At 40.4% G+C, this 12963-nt stretch overlaps 1 long non-coding RNA gene across 1 annotated transcript; it reads right to left on the bottom strand.

The window, feature by feature from the left end:
- Positions 1–340: 340 nt before the first annotated feature.
- LOC115572999 (uncharacterized) lies at positions 341–2387 on the bottom strand. The gene is made up of 5 exons (XR_003982197.1): positions 2177–2387; positions 1158–1407; positions 962–1064; positions 678–812; positions 341–553 (listed from the first exon to the last, which is right to left on the bottom strand). It is a non-coding gene; the product is annotated as an uncharacterized LOC115572999 (long non-coding RNA).
- Positions 2388–12963: the final 10576 nt, after the last annotated feature.

Raw genomic sequence — 12963 nt, 5'->3', positions numbered from 1 at the left:
ATCTTTTCATTTTTTATATAAGTGACTAATGTATGTGCACAAGGTTATTTTAAACTCAATAAAATTAAATATTTACAATAATAATAATAATAATTAGTAGTAGTCATTTCGATTGAAATAGGTTGTTTCCACCAGCCGTTTTTCTAAGAGCCACACTGTCACAGAGCTTGGCCTACTACATCAGATGCCATAATTATCACTCTAAGGTGATGATTTCTTATGGGTTAACAGAAAAGACTGCTGGCCCTTTGACACAAATAAAATGTATTTATGTATTTATAAATATGACCATACACAGGTCTTTAAAATATGTACCTCAAAACACAAAAGTTGTGACAAATGAATTAGCCAGCAACAACTTTTATTGGCAATAAAATAAAACATTATCATTTCACAGACTATTTTTTAATTCATCCTACATACATTCTAAAGCGTCTTTAAAAACTCCTCAGAGTCCAGAGCTCTTCTGAGTTTTTCAGCATATGTTTCTAGTTGCTGTTTTGCCTCCTTGCTCATGTTGTTTGTCATGTAATGAGCCAACAGCCGTTTTTCACTGATGAGACAAAATGGAAGAAAATAGCGATTAGTAAAAGGAAATTAACACGGAAAGGCTGTCATAAACAAGGTAAAAAACAATACTTATAGGTATTAGCACTCTCCTTATGTATGTAGCATACCTCAAGTCATACTGCAGTCCACATTTATACACTTCTGTGGCTCTGTCAATGGAAAATGCATGGACAGCTGAAAGGGCATGGACTGTTGCCTGTGTCATGAGCCCATGAGGATGTAACTTTTCATGTGATGACCGCCTGTAAATATATATATTTCTTAGGAGAATGCTCAAAATAAATGTACGAACACTAGGCTAACAGAAAATGTTTCACTTAAATCATCCATTTAACATATTTGGACCAAAATGAGTTACACTATGTGACTTAAATTCCATTTTCAAACTCACTTCAAGATGTTGCAGTAGACCGTTATCCTGAGTGATGAACGTTACATGAAGGTCACTAGTGACTTTTCTATGGTGTTCAGCTTGCTGAGCCCTTTCCTAAAATCTGATCAAACAGCATTCAGATGTTAAACCTAATTATTCTGGTTAAGTATATCAAATAAGATTTGTTGTTTGTTGATCCTTTGCATGTCCTTACCACAAGCCTGTCGAAAGATGCATCTTCACTCAGGATCCCAACGTCTCTGGTTGTGGTGACCACATCATGTTAGTCCATGCTGTCATTATAGTCCTCAAGTCATCAAGACACACAAAGTCATGACTTAGTGCACAGCTGTGAACACTGGATATGTTGTTCTCTTGGGTTAATCTTCACTCACATTAACATGCTCTCTGGGTGGAAAGCTGTAAGGCCTCTTGCTGTACATGTGGTCGGTGTCCTGTGAACTCTGAAGAAAGCAAACCATAATTGTGTCAGTTTGATTTATGGGGATCCAGGTAGGATTGACATTTGCACTTAAAATTATCGCACCCCCATTGCAAATTAGGTTTATTGACAAAATGTACAAACTTTCTGCTTTTTACAATAAAACAATCAAACGTGAACAATTTAAATGGATTCAAGAATACATCTGTAATTTTTGCAATAAATGTATTTGTATGTCACTTTCTGACATGCACTTAAACGTCACCGTTAATAAATCTCTAGCCAGTACAGTTATTTGAAGTGATATAAAACATGACCCTATTTTTTAATGTTTTTGTGTGTCAAAATAACACATTGATATGTTGAGTTAAATGACAATATTCTGCGTCTACGTGCCGTGTTCCCTCAATACTTCTGTTATCATCCCTTGCTCAGTCATTAACCTGATTTTCATAACGTAAAAGACGACACAAAATGGGTTTGCTTACGCACATTTTCAGTGTATCGGTTTGACGAAATGTGTTGTTTTTTTTTTTTACAAATAGTCCGGTGTCTTTGAAAAACAGTCATTAATGCTCTTTCTGCCTGGCAAAAGACGTCTCAAACATTAAATTAAACGTCAACATCTTCCCAAAATGTAAACGACCTAACCTAAACCGGCATCTCCATCTTGTCTGCCTACAGGCGCTGCTGACAACTGCGGTTGGCGAACGTACGGTTAAAATGACATTAAGTGTTCAATGTTTACACCTCCTAACCGGGAACTTAAAAATAATATAAATGCGTCTCACCTGAACTGGCATTGCCGTCTTGTCTTGGCTGCATTTTCCTTCTTCTTCTTCTTCTTCTTCTTTGACTGCTTGCATTTGCTGCTGTGAGTTTAATCGTCCTTCCCGGCCACCGTAGCAACACGTAGGCGTAGTTTGTAGAGGCGTGGTTTGTATGGGGCGTGGTTTGTAGTGGCTTCGGGGGTCGCAGTGGCTGCAGTTGGGTATTATTGTTCTGCTCCGCATTCGATGTCACATGTCCTTAAGTTATCGCGGGAGCAAGGCGGCTGCAGAGCAGGTGAGCAGTTGCTCTCCAGGTACTGCGCGATCCTAGACCCACCTTCATGACGTCAGGACTTTGCCCTAATCAGCTTTTATCTACGCTGACGTATTTGACATGTGTTTCGATGAATTTCCATATCCATAAGCGCCTCTTTTCTACTCAAATAGCACATGCTTTCAGATAAGTAGCAGCCGTGTGGCTGCACCTATGTGATAGTCAACATGAATAGACCTATAAAATCCTCCATGTAACGCAACAACCCTGAAAGATCAGAATCAGAATCCTTTTATTGTCATTGCACAGAGTACAACGAGATTTTAGCAGCATCCGGTTATTCACACAGTATAAATAGAGTAAGAATAACAAGTAAAAAGTAAAAGGCATTAGTGTAATGTAAATATATTTAAAAAAGTAAAAACTGATAATATGTACAGTGTTACAATTATGTGATGATGATGATGTCGTCAATAAATTGCTCACTTCTGACACTACTTGTGGTGATGAGAAGTGGTTAACTGCTGTGTCTTGCATGCGGACAACACAGGTTGAACTCCAGTGTTATCTGTACTATCCACTCTTATTAGCCCTTTCTGTTCCCATCACGTGGAGAGTGTCTGACTTCATAGCAGCGTTTGTATCGCCGCCCCTGCAGTCGCCAGCAGATCTCGCTGTTGCAGGTGGTCAGCAGGAGTTTAACTTGAACGCCCCTATTGACTCACTAGTTCTCTCCTCCGCTTTACAATAAGCTCTCATGTTTGGTGTGGTCATTGCAAAATGTTGTACTGGTCTTGTTTTCCATCTACACCTGAGACTCTGACATCCTTTTAACAGTGAGCCTTCCTCGATCCCCTCGAACTCGCCCTCCTGGTCTTCATTTCTGATCCCTTCCTTTTTTTAAATTCTTTTGTTCTATTCTTTACCTCTACAAGCGGACACTCTGGGGCATCTTGTTAAATTAATTGACATGTGAAGTTGTACATTTAGTTCTCTTTGTACTGAGCATGCTGGCTGTTTTTTGTGTGTTTGTTTTTTGTTGTTGTTTTTGTCTCCATCTCCACTGTTTGTTGTCTTGTATCATCCCTTTCCTTGTAGCTGTTTGTCTTAATGCTGTTGTATTAATAAAAACTTGTATAAATAAAATTAAAAAAAATATATTAAATTGCGCTCTGTCTCTGTCAGCTACTGTCAGAGATCATCTGTCAGCTTGAGGAGGGCGATTTCTGTTCTATGTAATGCTCTAAAGCCTGAGTGGAACTCCTCAAAGATGGAATTATGACACATAAAAGCTAAAAGCTGGGTTCAAACAACCTTTTCTAGAACCTTGGTGAAAAACGGAAGTTTAGAAATTGATCTGAAATTATTAAGAACAGTGGGATCAGGGTTGGGTTTCTTTAAAAGAGATTGACAATGACCATTAGAGAGTGAGCTGTTAATAATCAATAAAATACCAGGCCTAACTGTGTCACAAACTCTTAGTGGGATAGAGTCGAGGTTGCACATAGTTGATTTCATGTGTAAAATGATTTCTGATAAACATGACAATGAAACAGGTTCCTAAGTGCTGAAATAATTAGAGATGTGCTTGCTGCTGTATAAAGGACAGAGCTTATTTGTGTGAGAGGGAATAAAAGGATGTTCTAGCTTCTATTCATAAGTCATTACAGGACAACTGTGAACCGGCATGAACAGACCAGACGGAAACTTAAGCAGCTAAATGGAATTCAAGCATTACTCATTATACTATTTACACCTGTGATTTGTCAAAATGTAATAAAAATAAATATCTCCCATTAGCTGCTGTTGTTTTAGTTCTTAATAGTAATGACCACTGATAACTAACATCAGTCAGGTGGATCATTTCTAAATGCCTGACTCTATATTTAATAGATATTTTTCCTATGTAAATATTTACACCACCTGTAAAAGCTTCCATGAAGATGGAAAAAAATAACTATATGTATCACATATACAAATCAAACAATACACACATTCACAGAACAGAACCTATTCACATTACATTTTGGGCACAGTACACATTTGTGCAATCAGATCCAATATCAGTCCACTGAAAATGAAGCCATGTGCAGATGGACATTTTTATTTGGTGATTATTTGTATACTATTAAATGTACTGTATTTAGATTGTATTTTTTATTGTTTGGGTTACCTGTACATGATACATTCTGAGTTCTTCCAAACACATCCCAGGTCCGAGGTTTATAGAGCCACTTCATCCTTTTTTTGTATTAATTAATATGTTTTCTTAATACATTAATACTTCATATTGTTAACCATTATGGTGCTTGGACAACAAATAATTAAACAATATAATAACAATAATAATAAAAACAACTAAATAAGACAATGATATTTGTATATATATATATATACATATATCACTTTACCATAATAACATGACGATATGTACAAATACTACTACTAATGTGAAAATGTTAGGAATTTACAAAAAAGGATCTCACCTTCAGTTTGAGTCCAGTACAACAACATCATGGCCAGAAACAACATGTCTGATTCTTTTCTCATCTTCACCGTCGCTCACCTGTCACGTCTGACTGAGGATGTCTGGAGTCAGTGTACCGACAGGCCATCTGACAGAGAGCCGATAATCTGAAGTCCCAGACAGGATGTACATCTTTGCATTTCTGAGCCAATGAAGGCTGAGATAACCATAGCAGGGACTCTTTCTGCAGATAACACTGACCACAACATCACTGTTAATGCCTGCATATATGGTACGTGAGGGTGGAAGTCCCCACATGTGTTGCAGACAGAGTTCAAGAGAGGAGATAAAGTACAACGGAATGCACATCAGAGCTGATGTCAGCACAATGACAGGAAATCTTTGATTGTTATCCATCAAATCAAAAACTCAGGGTCACTTTGTAACAGGAAAAAACCTGGCAATGTATCAATAATTGATTTCATATAATAACACTTGATGATAGCTTCTACTTTCCAGTGTCCCATGGTGAAACCCAGCCTCATACACCTCCTGGAACATTCCTACCCTTTCTGTAAGAGGGTTTCAGCCAAAGACTTACTTTGTATGTTCAAAACTAAAACATTGATTATACGTTTCTTTATTTCATAATATGCACTATGAAAGCACAGTATAAACTTATAGGTGCTCCGTGGAGCTACTCTGTTGTGTCGGACTCCATTTCTAAACCTACGTTAGCTTTTGTTGCTCTCTGTTAGCAGAGTGGAGCAAGGCACAGAGACAAGGCCCTCGAGAACACGCCCAAAGTCACATCCTTTGGACTGTCATCTTATCACTGCCCCCCTATGGTGTGCTGTACTAACACCTACAAATATAAATGACCTTCAAAACACACTGGCCACATAATGGTGATAAACAATTACTGAAGCAAAATACAAAATTTTAAGGAGCTGACACTAAAGTCATATTTCAGTGCAGTAGGCAGATCTTGGAGAATGGTCTGTTTAACTGTGCAGCCTTGGTCTCCAACCTCACTGACCACACCAGACCTCTCTTCTCAGGTGAAATGTCAATACTTCAGATCTTCCTTATCAGCTATGATCCACTCCATGTGGACAGATCCATACCCAGTCCCATGGACCAGTCCTCCAGCAGGGAAGCTTTTTTTTATTCTTTTGGTTTGATCCATTTTAGTTTTTCTTGTAGTAGGTGGATGTATTGCTTCATCACCTTTTCCAAAACAGGGTTAACACACATTAAACTGGCAGTGATGGTTTCTTCTTCAAAGGCAGTATATGATGAGGATGAAGTGCCATAAATCACACGGATAACTGAGACCATGGTGATCTGGTGATCATGCTGCTAATGAATAACACAGTAGAGCACCTTTTAACTAGACCAATACATGATTCCCATGTCCCTCCATGATGAGACCCTGCAGGCAGGTTGAAGCTTCATTTCAGTTAGTCTTGGTTTAATTCATGTTACGCCCAAAATACATCTATGATTAATAAAGAGATAATTATACAACCCCTTTGTGCCTTGCCCTTTACTCTGTGCCACGATTATAAGTCCGTTAACTGGCAGAAGGGAGTTGGGAGTCTAAAGCCAGGCTTAGGTGTGTGTGCGTGTGTGTAGGTGTATGTTATAAAGTGACAGTCTAACAGCAGAAGGCAGCAGAGTTACAGTCAGGCTGTGGCTGTCACACTGCAGTGAGGGGTGTCTCATCCTGGGTTTTTTGTTTCATGAATTTCATGTTTTATTTTGAAAAGTAATTCTCCTCTCATATATTATCTTATATTAGTGACAGATACTATTCTAATTGAATTGCATTATTTTACTTGTATCAATATATAACGATACTGTATTACTACATTGTTATAATGTTGCTTATGTATTGTTATAATATAATATAGCTTAGTATTACATATACTGCATAAATATCACATACTACATTCTATGCGTTAGGCTTTATTTTTACTAGACAACCACACACACAGTAAGTGTCCAGCCTGAGCAGGGAAGTGGGCCCAGGAGATGGCAGGCAGGAAGAGTAATATATGAAAATTTATTCAGGATAACTGCAACACAAGGAACCAGCAAACACAATGGAACATCAGGAGCTGGAAATGAGCTGCCGTCAGCCTTGTGGTCAGAGCTGGATCCTCCTCATGGATAGACAGAAGATTGACTCACCATCAGAGTCATAAGGATGAATGAGCGGCTGGAACACGGGGATGTAAGTCTCTGATGGGTTCATGGCTGACCAAGTCATAATGTCACACTGGAGCAGAGAACATGGGTCCAAATGCAGGAGATATCAGTCTTGAAGTGCATTGAATGAAGTTTTATTCGGGATACCGGCAACACAAGGAGCATGCAAACACTAAAAATCCAAACACAATAGCACGATCAGGGAATCTCAACAGATGACTCGACAAACACTGAACCAAAGACTGGACTCAAATAAAAATGTGAATCAGCAATTGGGACGGAAAAGGCTCAAGTTATCTTAATATTGTTGGCATTTATAGATGATGGAAAGTTTCTGGTTTTAAGGATCATCTTAAGGCCATTCCCCTGACACGCACGAGGGACATCACGAATGAGAGCAGTAATTATGTTCATTACGCTATACCAGGTCTCCTGTGAGCACAGCTCAGTCACATCAGTTAAAAATAGTTTGTGACACTGAGACCTGTCTGTTTGACTCCTGAATCCTCTTTTCAAGCAAACTGAGCACAGATGACTGTCTAAGAAAAGAGGGTTTCAGATGCTGTATAGACTTGTAAAGTCAAATGGTCATTGGTATTTCTGAGCTTCACAGATAAAATCGACTTGACTTGTACTGAAGCGATAGCTTTGTCCCAGTAGATTAAACAGAGTAAACACCAGCCAGTGTCGTCCTGACACTGAACAACCACACCCTGGTTCATCTACTAGAAATTAGCTTCAAATATTTGAACAAGCCTGTGGCCTGTTTGATTTACTTTGTCAGACACAGCTGACTGAACAGCACATGTATTCAATCAGCTTATCCATATATTATGTATTGACTCAAAGGATAACACTCATCCTTTGTTTTTGTCAAGTAATTCAATGAAAAGACCAAAACGACAATGGAGTAGTTAATCTCTCAACACTGTCTGACTTCCCTGTCCTGTGTCGGGCCCCAAGCATACTGTGTCCTAGAGATGTAAATATATATCAACAAACAGATCACAGATTAATCATTTCAGCTGGACACTGTATTTTTTCATAAATGTTTCACAAACAGGAGTACGCTGTGTATTTTGGGGGGACTACTTACAGGAGTGGATAATCAGGCCAGCAGGACGATGTATGTAGGGCTGAGTGAAATAATCTACAGTGTGCTAATGAAGGAACAGGTCACCCAGTCCAGTTAATACCAGTGAGGTCTCTTTATTGTTGGTTTGGTCTTTTATACCGAATTTAAATCTAGAATATCAGCAGACTTATCTTTAAACACAACTGATTTAGTGTTAATAAGAAACACTGTTTCTCATGGTAAAGTGAAAAAGTTGGAAAACAGTCAGCGTTTCAATTCAGCATTTTATTAAATCAGTGTTGAAGTCTATTGTTGCTTTACAATAACAGTCATCAGTTTTCACAGTTTATGTCAGCTTGTCAGACACAGTACCTTAAGACCACACAGAGAGAGAGACAGAGAGACAGAGACAGAGAGAGAGGAAGAGACAGAGAGAGAGACAGAGAGAGATACAGAGACAGAGAGAGAGAGAGAGAGAGAGACAGAGAGAGAGAGAGAGAGAGACAGACAGAGACAGACAGAGACAGAGAGAGAGACAGAGAGAGACAGAGACAGAGAGAGAGAGAGAGAGAGACAGACAGACAGAGAGAGAGAGAGAGAGAGAGAGACAGAGACAGAGAGAGAGACAGAGAGAGACAGAGACAGAGACAGAGAGAGAGATAGAGACAGAGCTTCAGACCTTGAAGATGAGATCAGCTTCTACCAGACACAAGGAAACGTGCTGATCTGTGGTGACCTTAACGCAAGAACCAGCACAGAACCAGATCAGATCAATGCACAGGGAGACAGACATATGCCTTCGAGGGGACTCCTTTGGTCTCTACACTCACAGCTCTCTCACTGTGGACTACAGTATTACAGACCTGGAGCCCTTCAGTGTAAGAGCATTCACCGTCAGCCCCCTCACACCCTTATCTGATCACAGCAAAATCACCCTATACATTAGGAAGACACCAACTGACCCCCATGTAGCAGAGCCCAGTAAACTCAACCCCTCCAAACAACCTTATAGATGAACAAGTAATAGTAAGGATGACTACCAGAGAGCCATCGGTCATCCAGCGGTCCAATGTCAGTTAGACCATTTTATCACCACCTCATATCCCCACAGCACCGACGGCCTGAACCAGGCTGTGCAGGATATTAACTCCATATTTGACAGCACAGCATCTCTATCCAATCTGAAAAAATCTGAGTATCAAAGTACAAACTCAGCTAATGAAAAGTGGTTTGACTCTGACTGCAGGTGTCTGAGAAAAACACTCCGAAAATTATCCAATGAGAAACACAGACAACCTGACAATCATGAGCTCCGCCTCCAGTACTGGGAAACATTGAAATCAAAAAACACTGAGAGCTAAAAAGGAGCAGCATGAACAGCGTCAACTTGAAGAAATTGAGGAGTCCATTGACTCAAAAATTTTTGGAAAAAATGGCATTCATTCAACAAATCAAACAAAGAAGAATTGGCTATTCAAAACGGGGAAATATGGAAGAAACATTTTGAAAATCTATACAGTGCAATCACACTGGATTCAGACCAAAATTCTCTGCTCAACAAACTAGAAATCCTTGAATCAATCATTAAAGACAACCCAAATCCTTTAGATTATGAGATTAATGAAGGGGAGCTGCTGGCTAAGATCCAGGCCCTGCAACCAAGGAAAGCAAGTGGCCCTGATGGCATCTTAAATGAAATGCTTCAGTTTAGCAGCCAGAAAATCAAGACTGCCATATTGAAATTATTCAATCTGATACTTAACATTGGAAATTTTCCTGACACCTGGAGCCAAGGGCTTATCACTCCAATCTTCAAAAGTGGAGACAAATATGATCCAAACAGTTACAGAGGCATATGTGTCAGCAGCAACCTGGGGAAGTTATTCTGCAGCATCTTAAACAGCTGACTACAAAACTTCCTCAGTGAGCACAATGTCCTGAACAAGAGTCAGATTGGTTTTACACCACAACACAGAACCTCTGACCACATCTACACCCTCCACACCCTCATCCAGAAACACGTCCACCAGAACAACAACACCATCTTCTTTTGTTTTGTAGATTTCAAGAAAGCATTCGACTCAATTTGGCATCATGGTCTGTTTCTGAAATTACTAGAAAAAGGTATTGGAGGAAAAATCTACGATATTATCAAGACAATGTATATAAATAATAAATGTGCTGTCAAAATTGGAACTAGGGAAACAGACTTCTTCCCCCAAAGTAGAGGAGTGAAGCAGGACTGCAGTCTGAGCCCCACCCTGTTTAACATTTACATCGACCAACTGGCCAAATCCCTGGAAGAGTCAAAGATCCCTGGTCTCACCCTCTCTGACACAGAAGTCAAATGTTTACTGTTTGCAGATGACCTAATACTGCTCGCTCCATCAAAGGAGGCTCTACAAAAGCAGCTAGATCACCTGCAAAAGTTCTGTCAGACCTGGGCCCTGACCGTTAACCTGGAGAAAACAAAAGTCATGGTCTTCCAGAAACGACGCAAGAGTCAGAAACATCCCCACAGGTTCCACCTGGACTCTACAGACATAGAACACACACACAGCTACACATATCTAGGACTAAATATCACATCAACAGGAAATTTCAATCTGGCCATTAAGGATCTCAGAGAAAAAGGCAGAAGAGCTTTCTGGACTATAAAAAAGTCTTCAAACATAGACATCCCTGTCAAAATCTGGATCAAAATATTTCAATCGATAATCGAACCAATTGTATTGTATGGTAGTGAAGTGTGGGGCCCTCTCATGAACCAAGACTTCCAAAAATGGGACAAACACCCAATGGAAAGCTTACACACTGAGATCTGCAAAAGCATCCTCAAAGTTCACAGGAACACCCCCAATAATGGATGCAGAGCTGAACTGGGCCAATTTCCCCTTTTAATTCGGATCCAAAAAAGAGCAATAAAGTTCTACCAACACCTCAGAGCCAGCGAGCCCAGCTCCTACCACTACAAAGCCCTACGATGCCAAGAGGAGAGCAAAGAAGGGAGTCCCCTCAGCCAGCTGGTCCACAGGCTGAGCTCCAACAGCACCGGGCACCAAGACCGCCCTCACACCATCCAGCCCCACCAAATTATAGCAAGAAAAAGACAATTACATCAACTATTGGACATCCGCAACCAAAACCCAAAGCAAACTCCAATGCTATTTGGCCCTAAACAGACAATACTCCATGGCAGATTATCTGAGCTCTGTAACTGACCCGAGACTGAGGAAAACATTGACTATGTACAGACTCAGCAACCACAGTCTGGCCTTGAGCGGCAGACACAGACAGACCTGGCTGTCCAGAGAGGACCGGCTGTGTCGGTTCTGTCCACACAGACAGACCCGGCTGTCCAGAGAGGACCGGCTGTGTCGGTTCTGTCCACACAGACAGACCCGGCTTTCCAGAGAGGACCGGCTGTGTCGGTTCTGTCCACACAGACAGACCCGGCTGTCCAGAGAGGACCGGCTGTGTCGGTTCTGTCCACACAGACAGACCTGGCTGTCCAGAGAGGACCGGCTGTGTCGGTTCTGTCCACACAGACAGACCTGGCTGTCCAGAGAGGACCGGCTGTGTCGGTTCTGTCCACACAGAGCAGCACTTCCTGCTGCACTGTGACACATACACAGACCTCAGAACCCAGATATACATTAAAATCACAGGTACAACCCCAGACTTCCCTAAACTATCGGACCAAGAAAAACTACAACATTTACTGGGAGAAAAAACTGGCACTGCTGTAGATGCAGCAAGATCTGTGAATGCTGCCACAGGAGAAGAGACCAGCTGCACAACAACACCTGACATGATTTCCTCCACATGAACCAGCTGATCCTGACTGGGTTCTTACCTGCACACTGATATTCTGTTTACTATTGTTGTTATTATTGCTATTATTGTTATTATTGTTATTATCATCATTATTATTGTTAACATTTTTTCTGTAATCCTATACGCTTTGGCATTCACATCTGGTACTAACATATTATCTGTATCTGGATATTGATATCTGATCTGCTTTGCATTCACAACTGACACCCAATCAGAATGTGGTATGATTTGATCACATTCTGATCCTAATGTGTTCTGGATGCATGTACACACTTTTTTCCTTATCCAGATATATATATATATATATATATATATATATATATATATATATATATATATATATATATATTAGGGCCGGGACTCGATTAAAAAAATTAATCGAATTAATCAGAGGCTTTGTAATTAATTAATTATTTTTTTCAAGACCAACAGACCAGTGCAACTTTTAAATATTTTTTTGGCCTTTTATGGCTTTATTGACAGAACAGCTGAAGATATGACAGGAAACAGGGGGGGGGTGACACGCAGCAAACGGACCCAGGCCGGGAGTCAAACCTGGGCCCGCTGCAGAGCCTCGGCACATGGGATGCGCGCTCTACCCACTGAGCTAAACGCTGCCCCGACCAGTGCAATTTTTGCCACAAAGTGCAGCAATAGCATGCTCTTATCTACGCTGCCATCCGTCCGCTTTTGAAAACAAAATTTCCCATCCACGGGGCCAACCAAAGCAGTCTCATCTGCTTCTTCGTTCATTGTTGTTGTCTGAAGTCATGAACATTAGTTGGTGCTCCAGTATAATCGGTACCCCTGAAACTCTTCCAGTGAGAAACGTTCCGCGGTGCAAAAATAAGTGCGATTAAAATGCGTAGATTTTTTTAACGCGTTAATTTTTGTGTAATTAATTAATCTTAATTAACGCGTTAAAGTCCCGGCCCTATATA

Source organism: Sparus aurata, chromosome 21 (genome assembly GCF_900880675.1).
Source record: "Sparus aurata chromosome 21, fSpaAur1.1, whole genome shotgun sequence".
NCBI classification, from domain to species: Eukaryota; Metazoa; Chordata; class Actinopteri; order Spariformes; family Sparidae; genus Sparus; species Sparus aurata.
Note: the sequence above shows the minus strand (reverse complement) of the source record. Positions and strands in the feature narration are given on the sequence as shown.